The following is a 17,286-nucleotide window of genomic DNA, read 5'->3' on the forward strand; positions in this document are numbered from 1 at the left end:
TTGCTTCTCTCATCTTGAGGTAACCATCCCTGAAAACCAGGGTATGCTGTCAACTAAATCAAACCTTCAAGCTTTGATCCCAACCTTCCAGAAATAAGCTAAAAATGGATACTTATCCTTTGCTGTTTAGTAGGTCAAAAGAATCTGCAGAAGCAAAATTAGCCTTATGTGGATCAGAGAAATAATTGCAACTGCATAGGTTCACAAAAATTGGAAAATTCTAGTCAGGGGTATAAGGTACTTGGTTTTTTAGACAAAGTAGATGCATCCTGAGTATTTTGGATTAGTTTTCTTCCCACCTTCAGGGTTACGGGCTGGTGGGCATTAGAGAGAAGTGGCAGAGTGAAACTTGGGATGGCTTTAAATTTTATTGGGAGGACTTGATACACCACTTCTCTAGCAATGAGAAGTCATAATTGGGACTAAAAGTAGGAAGAAATGTCTCGGTGTTATGCAAAGAATGGGACAAAAATTAATAATATAAGCAAGAGAGCTGAGAGAATATTCAAAAGAGCAAATAGTTTTAAGCTCTCTCAGCTACTGTGGAAGCAGTTATTTATGTGGAAACAGCTGACCTGCTAATTAGAAAACATCCTTGCTTATTCATTAAGCCAATTACACTAAAGAATTCTGCTAGGCAGCACTTAGTCTAGTTCTAATTATTGTGTGCCCTTGAAAGTAATACACTGCACTTTTAGAATAAAATTTTATACTTCAGACATATACATGGTTTACTCAGATATTTCCTGTAATTAGAATGGGATAGTAATAGGGGTTTCATTGTGGTTTTTATAAAATGGGCTTATCTACCTTTTTTTCATAGGAACATAATGATGACTTGTTAGATAATATATGTTTAGATCTGAGAACTCCTCAGAGATCATTACTGTTTAATTATGGGAGGTGTTTTTATTTTTTTCGGCTGGGTGTACTTTATTGATGGCACATGACAAGGTAGGGCTCTCAGCCCCTCCCCTTCTTCAGGGGGTCTGGGATGGAAACTGTGGAGACTAGGCCATTCTCAGAACTGGGGGGTCGAGTGGGGCCAGGACTCCCCAGCAGCTGGCAGCCTCTCTTCCTCTCATGCTATCCCAGGGGGCTGGTGGTCCAGGGGCTCTTACTCCTCGGATGCCATGTAGACCATGAGGCCCACCAACCTGCTACTGTTGCCAAATTCATTGTCATACCAGGAAATGAGCTTAACGAAGTGGTCGTTGAGGGCAATGCCAGCCTCAGCATCAAAAGTGGAAGAGTGAGTGTCACTGTTGAAGTCGTAGGAGATACCCTCGTCCTCAGTATAGCCCAGGATGCACTTTAGGGTGCCCTGTGATGCCTGCTTCACCACGTTCTTGATGTCATTGTACTTGGCTGCTTTCTGTAGCCAGCAGATCAGACCCATGACAAACACATTGGAGGTGAGGACGTGGAAGGCCATGCCAGTGAGCTTCCCATTTAGCTCTGGAATGAACTTGCCCACCACCTTGGCAGTGCTGGTAGATACAGGGATGATATTATGCCACGGACATCACACCATATTTTTCCAGAGGGGCCATCCACAGTCTTCTGGGTGGCAGTGATGGTGTGGACAGTGGTCATGAGTCCCTCTGTAATGCCAAAGTTGTCATGGATGACCTTGGCCAGTGGGGCCATGCTGGTGGTGGTACCGGAAGCATTGCTGACGATCTTGAGCGAACTGTCATACTTCTCGTGGTTCACGCCCATCAAAAATATGGGGGCATCGGCCAAAGGGGCAGAGATGATGACTCCTTTGGTGCCAGCCTTCAATTGAGCCCCAGCCTTCTCCATGTTGTGAAGACATCAGTGGACTCCATAACACATTTAGCACCAGCACCACCCCATTTGATGTTGGTGGGATCTCACTCCTGGGAGATAGTAATGAGATTCCCATTGACGACAAGATTCCCTTTCTCATCCTTGGCTGTGCCCTTGAACTTGCCATGGGTGGAATCACACTGGAACATGTAGACCATGTAGTTGAGGTCACTGTTGGCAACAACTTGCACTTTGCCAGAGTCTACAGCAGCCCTGGTGACCAGGCGCCCAATACGGCCAAATCCATTTATTCTGATCTTTGCCATCATGCTTTAGAGATGCAGCTGGCACTGCATGAAAAGATGAGGCTGTCTGTGGGGCGGGGAGGAACGGAGAGCCAAGGCTCTCTTTTTGAATTACCTTGGATCTTAAGTACTTTTTTTTTTTTTTAAGGAATCAACATCGTATCATGATTTAAGACAACAGTAAAGCCTTTTCTGTCATAAAATGAGACATCATGTTCAACTACAAGTAAGACAAATCGTTGTTCCCACAGTCAGTTTGTCCCCATTTTATCTGCAAATCTTTTTGTACCAAGGACACTGATCAGGAAAAGTAAAGAGCACACACTGACCCGTGGTCTGCAGAAAGCAGCAATTAGATAAACAAGGAAGCAACCTCAGACAACGAGTGGTGCTACCAAGGAGAGGTCCCGCTGGCTCCTGAACAGCACTTGAATGGGGCCATACACTTCATACTTAAAAATGCACATGTTTCCGAGGGGAGCACCTGGGTTTGGAGCCTCCATTCAACACTTTAGGAGCTGGGTGACCTCGGGCAAATTACTTAAGTGATTGTGCTTTTCAGTTCCCTTCTCTGTAAATGGGGGTTACAATAGCACCCATCTCAACCTCTGTTGAGTTACTCCACATAAAGTGCTCTCACATAGTAAGGGCTTAATTCATTCATTCATCCAGTTGTTCACAAAGCACCTATCTATTGGGCACTTACTGTGTGCCAAGCTCAGCCATTGAGCTGGCATTAAGAATTCAGCGGTGAGACAGATGAGGTCCCTTTCTGGGAGTCTATAGTCTGGTGTGAAGAGACAGACGATACATAAGTACACAAGTGAACAAATCCGGGTAGTACCAAGTGTTACAGAGACCAGGAGACAGGGAAACATAATGGAGAGTGAGTAGGTTACCGAGAGACGGCATATTAGCTAGGTGGGCAGGCCTGGCCTCTGAGCTGAGAGCTGAATGACGAGAAAGAAACGGCAGCTCTCTTTTTAGTAAGAAAGTTTTCCTTAGCTTTGGTGACTCTCTCCAAATTCTTATTGTAAATTCTCTTAACGTCAGTACAAGAGCCTTTTCAGCAGGACACTTCCCGGAAGCCTTGGCCGCTACCTGTCACCAAGCCCGCGTCCCTGTGCAAACAAGTCTTCACACGTGGCGCCTCAATCGGAGCTGCTTTTTCGGAGACTTCACCTTGGCAGCTCCCACATGGCTCCACCCTTGGGGCACGCCCCTCTTGGCCCTGGGGGACATGCACCCACCCTGCTGTGCCTCAGTTCCTGGACAAGCCGACCTCTGTTGCCTCTCCTGGACAGAAAGCACAGCACTGGGTTGAAGCAGCTGCCCGGGCTCACCAGACGCCTCTGCACCTCGGGGCCGGTGCTGGGCGTGGTCCCCAGCGGGCAGTCCGGTGCCATGGCTGAGGGGCGCGTGCTGCCGAGGGGCTACCGCAGAGCACCAAGGCTCTGCACCCCTGCAGGAGGGTCCGGATCGACCCGGCCCTGGCGGCCGTGGCGCTTCCTCCTGAAGGCTCCTGACCCTCAGCGAGGAGCACGCCACAATGTCCACGGAGGGACCAAAGGACAAAGCTGGAGAGTGTCAGAACCAGGCCATAGGCAAAACAAATAAACAAACTGTTCTGGCTTGAAAGGATACATATCCCCTAGAAAAGCCATGTTTTAATCAAAATCCCATTTCGTAAAGGCGGAATAATCCCTCTTCAATACTGTGTATGTTTGAATCTGTAATTAGATCATCTCCCTGGAGATGCAACCCAATCAAGAGTGGTTGTTAAATTGGATTAGGGAGGATGTGTCTCCACCCATTTGGGTGGGTCTTGATAAGTTTCCGAAGTCCTATAAAAGAGGAAACATTTTGGAGAAAGCTAGAGATTCGGAGAGAGCAGAGAATGCTGTAGCACCACGAAGCCGAGTTCACGAGCCAGTGACCTTTGGAGATGAAGGAAAATGCTTCCTGGGGAGCTTCATGAAACAGGAAGCCAGGAGAGAAACCTAGCAGATGATGCCGTGTTCACCATGTGCCCTTACAGATGAGAGAGTAACCCTGACTGTGTTTGCCATGTGCCTTCTCACTTGAGAGAGAAACCCTGAACTTCACCGGCCTTCTTGAACCAAGGTATCTTTCCCTGGACGCCTGTGATTGGACATTTCTATAGACTTACTTTAACTGGGACATTTTCTCGGCCTTAGAACTGTAAACTAGCAACTTAATAAATTCCTCTTTTTACAAGCAGTTTCATTTCTGGTATATTGTATTCCAACAGCTAGCAAACTAGAACACAAACTAAACCAGTGGAAATTCTTGGATTTTCGGGGTCGGTCATGTCCTTGCAGACCTGCTGGCTGGAGATGAAGGCTCGTGGAGAGGCCCAGCGTGGGCAGCAGCTGGGGGACCCCCGGGGCCCAGCAGGGCGTGGCGGCAGTAGGGCCGTGAACGCAGCGGGTGATGCACACCTGGGAAGTGGAGTGCAGACGTGCAGGTATCTGTAGAACAGAAAGTGCAGCAGCCTGCAGAGCAGCCCTTCTAAGAGCCACCTGCCACCCAGGGAGTAGGCGATGATGAGGAGGGGCAGGGTCAGCACTTAGAGCAGGTTGGCCACAATCGGGTTCACCGGGGAGATGGTGGTCACAGCTCCAGCACCCGCAGTTTGGTGCCAGGAGAGTCGCAGGATGGTGCCATTCAGGGGCAGCCTCGGCACGAAGACGATCCTGTAGGTCAGGGAGAGGTAGATTTGCTTGTAGTTCTCCAAGAACCGGAGAGACCCTGCTCCTCTGAGGCGTTAGTATCCAGCTTCTGTGTCTCCTGGGGGGCTTCCTCCAGGAACGTGGCTCTGCCACAGCTCCTGTTTCTGCTTCCCCTGTGAGGAAACAGAATGGACAGTGTGTGCATCCTGAGGTCGGCTGGGTGCTGGCTGCTGCCTTGACCTGGCTGGTGTCCTGGTCTTTGCTCAAGGAAGAGAGTTAAATTCTGGAGTGAAGCCATCTGCAAAACCAGTGCTTCTAGACTTCCAGACCTGGTTGCTTTGGACTGGGCTATGGTAGGAAGATTAAGTACCTGTTGGCAGCAGAAAGATGCTATTGTCATTTAAGCAGGGCGCCCAGAACCTCCAGCTCCTCCGCTCCTCTAGACAGAATCCAGCCAGAGACACTGCTATAGAAAGTGATTTTGGGGGATTAGGGAAGATTAGGGAAAGCACAGGTTTTGCCCACAGGCTGTGCTGGAGGATTTTGATTCGTATTTCTTGCACGATTTATTAACTGCATATTTGAATACTGAGGCTGATTTGCTTATTAACCATATCAGCGTCCCAAACAGCCACGAAAACAAATTGGAGCCAGGACACCAGGTGCAGCTTCTTCCTTATTCCCATCCTCGCTGACAAAGCAGATCCAAGAGGAGGCCTGAGCCAGGAGGGAAGCAGAGGGAGCCTGCTCAGTGCTCATGGGCGAGGGGTGTGGGTTGGGGGGGTAGGTAGCACGCTCAGCTCAGTGCCAGGCCGTGAGGAAACTGAAAGAAGTTTAATTCTGGGTCCCTGTTTTCGCAGGGCTTAATGTTAGGGACTTAGCATTTAGAAAGACAAGTTAATTTGGGGGAAGGGAGAAAAGTTCAAGATAGCAGGTCATTTGGGGCTCCATTGAGTATTGACTGTAAATGCTACAGTATTTAGAGCTTTATTCACAACAGAAGGAACAGAGAATTCCTTTGCTCCAGCGGTCAGCAAACCCTTACTGAGCATTTATTGAGTCAGGTGCTAGGGATACAAAGATGAATAAACCAGAGGGAAAGACAGAAGTGGATACAGTTAGGTGTAATACAATGTGAAAAATGGGCAACAAAAACACTATGAAAACCAGGAGGATGCAACCAATTCTTCCCTCAGGGAATCGGGTGAAGGCTGCTTAGAGAATAAGTGACCTCTGAGCTTCTGAGACGAACAGACAGAGTTGGCTGGACAGAGAAGGAGGTGTGAGGAAAGCAAAGGGACCGGTGCCCATGAAAGGGCAGGCGTTGAGGATGGTGGGATAGGCCATCTGGGCAGCGAAAGCCCTAGATGCCACCAGGAGGAGGGTGTCATCAAGCAGCATGGTGATGTGACCTGGAAGTGGGCGGGGAGCAGGGAGAAACCAGTCAGACCAGTAAGGGGTCTGTCTCAGTGCATGCAGGGGGGAGATGGTCAGTCCCCCAACCCTGGCCATGCGGAGTGGGTGCCTCTGAGGCAGGACTGCTGGGACACAGGGCCTGAGACACATGGGTTCCTGGGTGGGGTGGGCGTGCTGTCCTGAGCTGAAGACAAGGCTGAAGACTGGGGCTTTGAGGCTGAGGGGGACAGAGGGGGCTTATGGTGCCTTCCTGTGCCTCACTCTGCCGGGGGCCTCACGTCTTCACCATCTGGCTTTCATATCCACCTGCAGGGGGAGCAAAGCTTTGTGATTGCGTGAGTAATAACTTAGTTTTCATTTGGGTTATGCCCTGTAATCTTTCATGTTGGGGGGCTGGTAAATACCTGGTTATTTCCAGTGCAGCTGCCTTCCCAGCTCAGTGCGGCCTCTCGCAGGGAAGCCAAGGAGGGAACTGGCTTTGAGATGGTGCTGGCTTTGCCTTGGCGGTACTTTTGTCATCCCAGGCATTTGATTTAATCTCAGAATAACCTGGTGATGAACTAGTATAACCCCCTTTCTACTGATGAGCAAATGGAGTACCGGAAAAGGTAACCCTTCGTGGCTCACTAGGACCTTTACCCAGGTAGGCAGTACCCCTGGTCTCCATTAGCACCCCACTGGAGTGCCTTGGAGGAGTGAAAAGTGCTCGATTCTGGGCTCCACCCACGACCAGATGTGCCATCAGAAGCAGTATAAGTATATCTCATCTCTCTTAGCTGTGACTTTCTCTGCTGTAAAATAGGGACATAACCTCTCTGGTGAGATCACTGTGGCTTATCTAGGAGAGTGGCAAGTGCTCCCATGGCCTGCCACAAGGGAGGGACCCAACATATTTTGTTCTCTTTCTGCCCCTTCCTTCTCCTACTCTTCCTAGAGACTCTGCTGCCCCGGAAACTGGAACTCTTTCGTTTACGTGGGCAGAGGGGAGGGCAGTGTGATTTTGCTCTCTCATAACTGGACAAGGTCACCTTTTCCAGGTCAACCCACTGGAAGGAACATTTTTAAAGTGAGAGGATGACCATTCTTTAGTCAAGGCATGAGTGTGAGGGAATAACAGATGCTTGGACAAGTGCACCACTGAGGCTGCTCTTATGAAGAAAGGGAGAGGGACAAAAAAAAAACTCAGGCCATAGAGGGTTAGAGTACCTTGCAGAGGGCTTGGAAAATGTGGATCACTTCCTTCTCGAAACTATCTTCCTTGCTGCCAGTCTCTCTGTCATTCCACTCCCCTGGTTTTCTGTCTTGCTTCTTTAGAACTCCACTCTCCATCCACTCAATGCAGAATTGAAGGGCTATATAGCTATTCATGGAATAAAGAAAAAGACCTGAGTAGAAGAGAGATGCAGGCTGAAGTATTACAATAGAGAGGAGAGAACCTGGGGGAGAGCTGTCACGACGATGCTAAGGAGAAATGTCCACAGAGGGTTTCTAGAAAGTGAATGTGTATTGCATAATGCAATGCTCACCCCCACCACCACTTAGGCATTTCTTCAAGAGTCTTCCAAATGGCTGACAAAGATGTAGAATTGGAATTTGTTTCTTTTAAGTGAGCTGAGTAGGGGGAGATAGACTTGAAGGAAGGAATGAGATGAGAACCCCAAGTTTGTGGGTTAAATGGGCCCCGTGTCTTCTGGCCTTGAGCCCATCTTCCTCCCATGTTTTTGGCCCACCGTTGAGCAGGAGACTCCAAAATTGACCATGATGCCCTTTAGCAGCTGTCCTGGAGCAGCGGTGACCTCTAATCCCGTGATGGACGCCTTCTGAAGGGGACAATGAAGTCTTCAGAATTCTGATGATTTGAAATAATATCACTATTGAGGAAAAGGACATGGCTAAGATGAAAAAGATGTTCTCTCTCTTTTGAGAAATATTTATAAGATGTACATTTCAAAAGCTCAGAAAAGGGAAGAGTGACACAATATGGTACTATCTTTCAGTTGTGGAGGAGTGGCTGTTGAATAAGAAAACAGGGTGCCCTTTACAAAGATTTTGGGTCAAAAGAGTGGGCATTGCTCATTTTTCATGTTAAAATTGCCTCAGTTGTTATTATAAATGGATTTAAAACCATGAATTGATCTAAGTATTTGTATGTTTAATATTTTTACCTGTCTCTGAAGACCTTTCTTAAGCAAATGAAGTCATTTAGTAGAGTCTCATAAATGCCGTTAGACAGTAAAAGTTCGTTTTTACAAGATATTCTGAAAAACTGTTAATTAGTGTATACATTTCCTGGTTTACAAAGATGAGTTAAGGAGTCATAATTCACATTATAGTGTAATTATTTGATTTTTCAACAGGTTCATTTAAATGAGGACCCCCAGGTACATTTAAATGTCCCATTACTAATGTGGTCTGTTCAGGGGAAGATGAAAGGCTCTGGTGTGTGTGTGCGCGTGTGTGTTAGGGTGGGCCAGACCTGGACCAAATTCGAGGAGGGGGAGAATGAGTGCAGGAGGTGAGGCAGCGGAAATAGAACTTTAATTACAGTTCTTATATGATGAAGCATTAGGAAATTAAAAACGAAAAAGCTCTGAAACTAATGTGTTAATAGAAAATATTATTAGTTATAAAAACTTCATTTTCATGTTTTTCAAATATATCCATTACTTAAGATGTTTTTTACCTGAATTTATATTTAATTTTCATAAGAATTTGAGAAAAATGAGCCCTTTGCTTTTTTTTTTTAATTAGGTAGCACATTCATATGGTTCTAAACTCAAAAGCATAAGAGTCTAGACTGTGAAAAAAGTCTGAATTAGGTCACCCTGAATGAGGAATGCATGTTATTATTTTTCATGTTCTTTCTGGAGCTATTTTAAATAGGCACAAACATATTTATATGTGTGTGTGTTGTATGTTTCCTTTCTCTCCTTTTTAAGTGAGCTGTATGCTCCACAGCTTTCTCTTTTTCACTTCCAATAGAAATGCAAATTAAAACCACACTAGGATATATGTTTTTCCATTATGTTTGAGATTGAGGATCTTTTCATTGAACTAAAAATAAAAAACATTTGCCATTCCTTCTCTGTGATTCCGTGTGCAGATTTCTTTTCCTATTGAGTTGCCAACCTTATTAAACCTACTTATTTATTAGAGAAATTAATGTTATATGTTATAATTTTCCCTAGTTTATGATGTATGTTTTGAATTTGCTTATTAAAAGCCCTTTGCTTTTGAACATATCCCCCAATTTCTTCCCGCTCTGCGTGAGATGAAAGTTAGCGTTCGTTTTATTTTGAATTTGATTGTAATTAAGATATTGGGTGTCTCAGTTTCAGTTGAAACAGTTCTTAAGTTTCCTCACCATCGGTATATTTAAATTTGAGGAAAAAAGTCCGTTTGTTAAAGCAAACTAATTTGTAGTGTCAGCCTATTATAGAAAGTGGTAAAACCTAGCAAGCTTTGAGGTGGAATTAGCATGCAGCTCATTTTAGGTATAGTCTTTGGGGTTAAATTAGGATTCCAAGTTTAAGAAAGTCAGATGTCCTAACAATTTAATTTTCTTTGAGGCGACACGAGATTTACTTTGAATTATTTTTCTTAAAAGATGTGTTTCAAATCCACTGCATTATTTGGTGTTATTTGGGCTGCTAACCACGGGGTGGCGATGAAGACCGACAGACAGGTTACATTTTTTTTTTTTTTTTCCCTTATGAAGGTAGGAACTGAGGTTGGGCTCCTGTCCAGGCATAGCAGTTGCAGATGAGATATAATTCATTGGGGGCATGAAGAAAATGCCTCCCACTAAACCACCTCCTGTTGATGTGTTCTCTACAGTTACCCTGTAAGGTTCACACAATGAAATACAGTTAGCTGAAAGTTTCCCCTTATTGTGATCGCTTCTACAAAAGATCCTGTGAGATGCACGTGGCAGGTATTATTATGCCCATTTTACAGCTGAGGCAACTGAGGTTCAGAGAGAGTTCGTGGAAGTTGGTTCTGCAGTGATTTGGGGGAATGTCTGGACTACTTTTACAAAGCAGACTCAGCAAATTCCTAGGTTTCCCGGAAATGTTTCCTTACTTTCCTATTCTCCCCGCCCCGCCCCCCGCTCACCCCAAAGAGAAAAGACATGGACATAAAAAAGCGCATTCATGCCTGAAATCATTTGATGTAGTGTCTTTGGTATAGATGACAACAATACTGCTGTGAAAAGCATGGAGAATCGTAATGATAAAGAGAGAGAATAATGCATACAACCAAAAAAAGACCTGTCAAGAATGAGACCTACACAGTCACTCTCTACTCGGTTTTAAACTATAATGCACCTTGAGTCTTGAGATAAAAGGCACTGGTGTTAGCTTTTTAATCATTTTGTGTTCTATTTTTATATCGTAGGCTTAGGCCTGCTGTGTACTTCCTGGATCCCTCTTTCAGGTTTGAATTGGCTTCAAATGGAGTTTAAGGGCTTTTCTTTTTTTAACAATGAAAGGAAATTACGTCCCTTAAAAAACTTAGAAGACTGTCTGGAGACAGTGAGTACTAAATTTTAATAATTAATACATATTTATAGCAGCTTACACTTTTTCTGTAATCTGTTGACAAGCATCTGACATAATTGGCAGCTTCAAATTTGTATACTTATAAGGAGTGATTAGAAAACATCTCCCCGACATTGTATTGCCACAACAGACAAGGCCATCACTCCAAAACTGATGTTATCCTGTTGGAGAAATAATCACTACTGTTCTCTTTTTGACCCATCTGTATAAAAGTGTGACAACTTGAAAGTGACTTTGGAATAATAATTTTTAATTTTAATTAGCGATGCATTAAAAATAATAGCAGTCCTGTGGTTATGGAAGCCATCACTACTTTTGAGCTCAAGATCTTGAAAAGGGATCTTTATAAAGTTTTTTCCTTTTCCTTTCATTTAGCATCGAAGCTCTCTAAATGCATCACAAATGAATCTTCTCCTGCATGTGTATGAAGAAATGCAGAAAACTGGTTTGGTTTGGGTCAAAAGCAGAGATCAGTGGTAGAGGCTGGGGCTCTAGAGCTAGTGGCAAAATTGCCCAGGGCATGTTCAGGCCAGAGGGCTTGTATCCTCAGACAAGGAATACAAGGAATATCCTTCAACAAATCTTAGCCTCAGACATCAACTTCCCCTTACATCCAGCCCCTAAACAACCTCTTACCAGGTTACACATTGACTTGATGTCCCGGTTCAGAGCCTTTCCTGGGGTCAAGTATTACTGGGGTGGGGGTTGGGAAGTGGGAAGACTTCCAGTAGCTCTGACACTTAACACATGGGGGAGAAGGGAGAACACGTCTTCTTGGCCTGAATTACTCAGAAAGCAGAGCTGAAGCTAAAGGCTTGTTCCCTCATATTTTGAGAGAGTGTGATCCCAGGGAGCAGGAGTAAAGGATAAAGGAAGTGAGATCCAGTGTGAGGAAGAACCAATCTGAGGATTTGAGAATGAATTACTGAGTTGGCCCTGCAAAAGGCAAATGAGTGCTCAGTCCCAAGAGGGAGTGCTCGGTCTCTCCTTTGAGACTCTGAATTAAGTGCATTTTAGGAAAGTCTTTCCAAGGATAGAAAGAGGGAGAAACGGTTCTTCTAGTTTCTCTTCCACCTCCTCCTCCTCCTTCTCCCTCCCCCACCCCCTTCTCTCTCTTTCTCTTAAATTGAGTTGTCTGTCTTTTTAACTATTGATTTCTAGGAGATTTTACATATTCTGGATAAAAATCTTTTCAATTACTCATCTTACACATAATCTTTCCTACTCTGTGGTTTGCCTTTTCCCTACTTTAATGGTATTTTTTTTGAAGAACATGAATTCTTAATTTTAGCATAGTTCAAATGATCAATTTTTCTTTTATAGTTAGTGATTTTGTGTCTGGTTTAATAATCTTTATTAAAGATATTCTATATTGTATTGAAAGCCTTTCCTATATAGATTGAATGGATTTTTCCCACTAAAGGGGTTAAGGTTTGTGTTTCTCTAGCTCTGTGTGTGTGTGTGTGTGTGTGTGTGTGTGTTAGACACAGAGAAACATGATCAGATTTCCATTTTGAAAAAAGTCACTCTGTTATTTGTAGAATGGATAGCGGAGCATTGAGAGATGAGTTAGGAGGTGATCTAAGAGAATGATGATGGTGGCTTTGACAAGAGTGGTGAGGGTGACAATGGGGAGGATGGGTGGATTCAGTAGATATTGAGGAGGTAAACTGACATGACTTGTCGATGAATGAAATATGGACGTGAGGGAGGGGTTAAGGACTACTCCCAGAAATTCTTCTTTCTGTAGCTACTAACCAATGCCTTAACCCATCTTCTGTTATTTTTCTACCATCTTGCTTCTCTTTATTTGGTTTCAGCTTCTTTCTCACTTCTCCTGCCTCTGCCTTCTTTTTGGGCATTCTTTGACTTCGGTTCTTGTTGCAGATTACTAACTCTGCACACAGAGACAAAGATATTTCCCAAGAGACTCTGATTGGCTCAGTTATTCTCCATTTTTCCTATTGGGGTAGTGCTGCAACAGCCAGGCATATTCCCCCTCTTCCCCGCTGCAGATCTATACTTAAACTGGCCGGCGAGGCAGCCCCTTCCTCAGGCCAGATACTGGTGTGATGGGGCTCACACAGTTAAGAGCAGACCTGCACTTGAAGGATGCTCTTTCCAAGGGTCTTTGAGAAAGTTCCCCTGAGAGGGAGCTATGAGTAGCTGGCGCAAGGCATGTCCTGTGAGCGTCAAGAAGATGTCAGGGTAAAGACAGATATACCCACCAATGGAATCAAACTAAGTGTTTGGAAATAGATCCTCTCATCTGTAGTCAATTGATCTTTGATAATGTAGTCAAGTCAACTCAGCTGGGACAGAGCAGCTTCTTTAATAAATGGTCCTTGGAGAACTTGATATCCATATACAAAAAAAAGAAAGAAGACTCCTATCTCACATGTTATATAAACATCACCACAAAATGGATCAAAGACCTAAACATAAGAGCTAAAAACATAAAACTTTTAGAAGAAAATGTTGGGAAATATCTTAAAGATCTTGTGATGGGATGATTTCCTAAACCTTATACCCAAAGCATGAGCAATGAAAGAAAAAATAGATAAATGAGAGCTCCTCAAAATTGAAGACTTTTGTGCATCAAAGGACTTGGTCAGGAAAATCAAAATGCAGCCTACACAATGGGTGACAATATTTGGAAACTACATATCAGATAAGAGACTAACGTCCAGAATATATAGAGATCCTACAACTCAACCACAAAAAAGACAAACAACCCAAATGAAAAATGGACAAAAGACATGAACAGACACTTTTCCAAAAAGGGAACACAAAAGGTTCAAAAACATATAAAAAATGCTCAGTTCCACTGGCTATTAGGGAAATGCAAATCAAAACCTCAGAGAGATATCATCTCACACTTAAGAATGACCATTATAAAAAAAAAAAAGAAAAGAAGAGAAAACCACAAGTGCTAGAGAGAATGTGGAGAAAGAGGTACACTATTCACTTGTTGATGGAAATGTAGAATTGTACAATCACTCTGGAAGGCAGTTTGGCAGTTCCTCAGGAAGCTAAATATAGAGTTGCCATATGACCCAGCAATCCCATTACTGGGTAGATATTCAGAGGAACGAAAGGCAGGGACATGAATGGACATTTGTACACAGATATTTATAGCAGCTTTATTCAAATTGCCAAGAGATGGAAACAGCCCAAATGTCCATGGACTAAGTGAATAAATAAACTGTGGTGTTTATATATACATATTATGCAGTTTATATATACATATTATGCAGCATAATATTCATAATATGAATATTATGCAGCTGTAAGAATAAAGTCATGAGGCATGCAACAACATGGGTGAAACTTGAGGTCATTACGATGAGTGATATTAGCCAGAAACAGAAGGACAAATACTGTACAGTATCACTAATAAGAATTTACATTAATGAGTAAACTTTGAGTTAATGTTGAGAACACAGGCTTTCAAGAGGTAGAAAGAAGGTAGAGTTCAGGTATTTGATGCTGAAGGAATGCAGAATGTCCCACAGTATTGATTGTAAAGATCCAGAAATGGATAGCACAATCCTGTCTGAGGCTAGCACAATATTGTAAGTGTAATGAAAAAAGGTGAATGGTGAGAATGGTTGAAAGAAGAAGGCTAAGGGCATGTATGACACCAGAAGAAAGAAAAGATAAAGACTGGGACTGTATGATTCAGTGAAACCTAGACTGCACAACGAGGGTGATCAATTGTATAAATATAATAATGTTTTTACATGAAGGAGAACAAATGAATGTCAACATTGCAAGCTGTTGAAAATGGGACGGTATATGGAAAAAAATATTCAATGCAAACTAGGGTTATAGTTAACAGTAACTTTGTAATATGCTTCTATTAAATGTTAACAAAGGCAATATACCAAAGTAAAAGTCAATAAGAGGGAGATATTAGGGAAGGGTATGAGATTCTTATTGTTGTTGCTGTTGTTTCTTCTTTCTAGTTTATTTTTTATTCTTCATTTTTTTGGCTCTTCTTTCTTTGTGGAAGAATGAAAATGTCCTCATATAGATTTTGGTGATGAATGCATAACTGTGTGATTGTTTGTTTACTTAGAAAGGATTGCATAGGGTGTGAATAAAACTGTTTAAAAATTAAACAGAAAGATACAAGTGCTGGAAAAAGTGTGGAGAGGGAGATGTATCTAGTCACTGTCGGTAGGGAACTGGAGTGGTGCAGCCTCTCTGGAGAGCAACATGATGGTTCCAGAGGAAGCTAAGTATAGGGTTGCCATAAGATCCTCCAACCCCGTTAAGTATGTACTTGGAAGAACTGAAAGCAAGGACATGAATGTACATTTGCACACTAGTATCTGTGGTGGCAGAATTCATGATTTGCAATGGATGGAGGTGGCCTAAGAGTACATTGACTGATGAACTGAAGAGTGAGCTGTGGTGTCTACATACAATGAAATAGTGAGTGATTGCAAGAAGGAATGAAGTTGTGAGGCATGCAACTAGGTGAATGAATCTTGAAGACAGTACGTTGAGTGAAATAAACCAAAAATGAAAAGACAAATATTAAAGCCTCACTAATATGGACTAGCTATACTGTGCAAACTCTGAGAATTCGAGAGCATAGATTAAGGCCTTTTGTAAAGGTTCCTAGATTATAAACTCTTACAGCAGTCACATCTATTCCTGCATTGTAACTGTTATTTCTAAATTCTGAGATGCTGAGCTCTTGTGTGTAACCTGGTCGGTCCCTGGAACTTTGGGTATCAGTGTGACATCCGAGTCTCAGAGCATCTATGAGACTATGCAACTATGAAAGTCAGCATCATCCCATACGGCAACTGTTAAGAAAGTTGGAAAAGAGATCAGATTTCAATTAGAGATAAGAATGTAGCTGATCTGATTAGGACTAAAGTAGATCAGACAAAAGGGTAATGATATCATTAAAGCTTCAACTTCTGTGTGAGACCAAAGGGAGAGATAATTATTTGGTGCAAAATTTGTATCTTCTATAGCACACTATCTAATTTAACATGAATGGTTAGTTTTCTCGAGTATCATAATTACATGGAAGCTGAGTAGGAAGTGAGATCGTATTGGTTTGTATAGGTTAGTGTGATCCCCCAATACATCCCAGAGTAAACTGGGCAGAAAATAAAAAAGTATTAGCAAAGTCCCTAAGAGAGACTGGGGAAAAATGTGGAAATATTAAAATTCCCCACCTGGGGAATTCCTGATACTCTTGCAAGCATTGGGGACTGCCAATTTAACAGGCCAAGCCCTTAGTTTTGGAATTTGCCCTTATGAAACTTATTCCTGCAAAGGAGAAGCTAAACCTACTTATAATTATGCTTAAGGGTCAGTCCATAGAGCTTCTTTTGTTGCTCAGATGTGACCTCTCTCTCCAAGCCAACTCTGCAGGTAAACTCACTGCCTATCCCCCTATGTGGGACATGACTCCTAGGGGCAATGCTGGATGTGACTTCCAGGATTGAGAAAGCCTTCTTGACCAAAAAGGGGAAGAGAAATGAAATAGAAGAAAGTTTCAGTGGCTGAGAGGTTTCAAAAAGAGTTGAGAGGACATTCTGGAAGTTATTCTTATGCATTATATAGATATCCCTTTTTAGCTTTTAGATAATATAATAACCAGTCTGGATGTTATTCTTATGCATTATATAGATATCCTTTTTCTAGAATAGCTAGAAGGCAATATCTGAAACTTCTGAACTGGTATACACTAGCCTTGATCCTGAAGATGATTGTATAACTATGTAGCTTTTACGGGTTTTCTGTGTGATTGTGAAACCATGTGACTGACACTCTCTTTATCCTGTGTATGGAAGATAAGTAAGAAAATAAAAACAAAAAATAAAAAATAATGGAGGGGGAATAAGGTGTATGGGCTGTTTTGGGTGTTATTTCATTTTTATTCTTTTTTTTAAATTTGGAGTAATAAAAATGTTCAAAAATTGATTGTGGTGGTGAATGCACAACTATATGAAAGTAATGTGAACCACTGATTGCATACTTTGGATGATTATATGGTATATGACTATATCTCAATAAAATGTATTTAAAAAAAGATGCCAAGAGAGCATCAGAAAGAGAAGACACAAAGAATTCATTTTTGTTTGTTTTACTGAACCCTATTTTCCCAATAATGTCTAAATTATGAACTTGCTTTCTAAAATGCATACTTATAAGAGAAATTTCTTATGAAACTAAAACTCCTGAATACTAAATATGGGTAGCAAATACAATATTTGCATGTCTAACACAGTTTCATTTATTAATAGTATACCAGTCAGAGCTTGACATCTTGTTAATGCATAAACTATAATTTGAATAGACATTCCTATTAATGATGGAATTCATTTATATATGTGTATAGTAAGAGAACAAAGTGGGTATTTTTAAACCTCATTATACACAAGACAGATTGAAAACAGTAATAGAGAATGAAAATAGGCCTTGATGTCATGTTCAGTAAAACATGTCAGGGATGATATCTCTGGAAGCCACAGAATGAAATATGATGGGAAGGTGTGGAGTTGCAGG

The 17,286-nt window shown here is 42.5% G+C and overlaps 1 pseudogene; it reads right to left on the reverse strand.

Annotated features, from left to right (window-relative positions):
* Positions 1 to 1,117: 1,117 nt before the first annotated feature.
* LOC143682444 (glyceraldehyde-3-phosphate dehydrogenase pseudogene) lies at positions 1,118 to 2,136 on the reverse strand (annotated as a pseudogene).
* Between the last annotated feature and the right edge of the window lie 15,150 nt (positions 2,137 to 17,286).

The sequence above is a fragment of the Tamandua tetradactyla genome, chromosome 5 (assembly GCF_023851605.1).
Source record: "Tamandua tetradactyla isolate mTamTet1 chromosome 5, mTamTet1.pri, whole genome shotgun sequence".
Lineage (NCBI taxonomy): Eukaryota > Metazoa > Chordata > Mammalia > Pilosa > Myrmecophagidae > Tamandua > Tamandua tetradactyla.